Below are 2189 nucleotides of genomic sequence, written 5' to 3'. Positions count from 1 at the left end.
CATATATATATATATATACATATATATATATATATACATATGTGTATGTATGTGTGTGTGTGTGTGTGTGTGTGTGTGTGTGTGTGTGTGTGTGTGTGTGTGCGTGTGTGTGTGTGTGTGTGTGTGTGTGTGTGTGTGTGTGTGTGTGTGTGTGTGTGTGTGTGCGTGTGTGTGTGTGTGTGTGTGTGTGTGTGTGTGTGTGTGTGTGTGTGTGTGTGTGTGTGTGTGTGTGTGTGTGTGTGTGTGTGTGTGTGTGAGTGTGTGTGTGTTTGTGTGTGTTTTGGAGCAGATACTAGTCATGCTGCATTAAAATACTTGTGCAATTAGATTGATACTGGCTTGGCTGTGGCGTTCTCCGTTGAATAATTTACATCGTCCTGTGCCAGTGATGGACACCTACGATTGAGTCATAATAATAAGACATTGATAGAAATAACTAAAGAAACCTTAGTATATTCAGTGTCTTGGATCACTGTTTTTAATATTCTGCATTTTTTCTTTATAGTCAGAAGCATATGCAAACATAAAACGAAAAAATAAAACACAAACGGCCGTTTTCTTGCCACGACGGATAATCATTCTGCGGATTTTACACACCACTTTCAGAATTACAATAGATGCTCTCCAAACTAAACCTCAAGTAACCCAAGGATACACAACAATCATAACATACCCTCACCTAGCTAACACTATATCTAAGCTAATCTAATAGAATATAGATTACCCTAACCTGACTTGATCTGACCTAACTTAACCAATTCTGACCTAATCAATTCTATTCTGACATCTTCTATCCTGAACAGTTCTAACGTTACTTAACCTAGCCTAACCTAAGTTAATCATACTTACCACACCTAACGTAACTTAATACTTACCCAAAATTCATGTGTAATTTCTTTCCCATTATAACTGTGACGTTATCATGACATTATGACGTCATATCGTAATATCCAGTACAACTACATGGTTTAAATTATACGTGAATTGAATATGTATTTTTGCACACCTGATTCTAAGTCTTTCATTGATAAATCAGTCTAACGTTTATCAAATGAAAATGTTATCTTGTTACTCATTATGATTTTGATATGTTGTCTTACAAGTTTCGACCTCCTAATTATTCTAGAGGGCTGAAATTAATTTTGTACCATTTTCTTGATTTTTGCATCTTCTTTAAGACAGCTAACGGTGATAGATAAATTGTTACGCACTGTTGTTCTCTATTTATACAATTATGTGATCGTGCTGGTATTCTCAAAATTTTGCAATTAAAGTTATTTGAGAATTCTTACACGTTTTACGATCACAATTCACAATAACAATATTTAACAATTTTCAGTACTCTTTTTCCTACATCTATAGATGACTACAGTGTCGTTTTGCTATAGATTTTAATTATAGTTGTTAATATTAGGTCATTCATGATTACATCTGTTTTATGGAGGGATCAATAAACTAATTAATGTTTTTTAATCTTAATATGTTGAGCGTCTCCCGGTGTAAGATTCTTTGTTACATTTTTTTATCGTAATTCATGCCATAACTTTACATCTTCCAGACTGTGCGGTTTTTTTTTTTTTCGGTCGACTTGGTTCCAGGAATGATCTTTTGATGCCGTCTATATTGTAGAGTTCAACAAAGTCATCTTGGTCGACTTTTAATCAGTCGTCTATTTTGTGTTGTGATCGTCTCGCCTGTAAAAATTTGTTTTATTGCGTTACTTGTATACACAATAAATCAGCAAGGAAACAAAACAATATGAAGGGAATCGTCATTTTTGTTTAAGTGAAATAATATAAATTGATTGATATCGTTATTATCTTATTTGCATTACCACATAATCACTTATTACAATCTCATTATTATTATTATTATGATTATGATAGTTATCATTATCATTACTATCATTATTATTGTTATTAATATCATAGTTATTATTATCATTATCACCAGAATTATTATCACGATTGTCATTATCACCATTATTCTTGAAGTAGTCTTCTCTCTAATACAATTTTTATTAAGTTGAATAGCAACTGACGCTCTGACGATCTGTATGGCTAATCGCTCAGAATTGAGGAAGACTTGTTTTCCTTCATTGTTTAATGTGGAACAGAAGTTTCCAATATACATCTAGGTACCGGCATCTGGAGATTTTAAGGTCTCTTACCTCTTCTTAAGATGGATGG

The sequence above is a fragment of the Oratosquilla oratoria genome, chromosome 4 (assembly GCF_046742065.1).
Source record: "Oratosquilla oratoria isolate Oo_2021 chromosome 4, ASM4674206v1, whole genome shotgun sequence".
NCBI classification, from domain to species: domain Eukaryota; kingdom Metazoa; phylum Arthropoda; class Malacostraca; order Stomatopoda; family Squillidae; genus Oratosquilla; species Oratosquilla oratoria.
The sequence above is the reverse complement of the archived record's forward strand: the minus strand, read 5'-3'. Positions refer to the sequence as shown.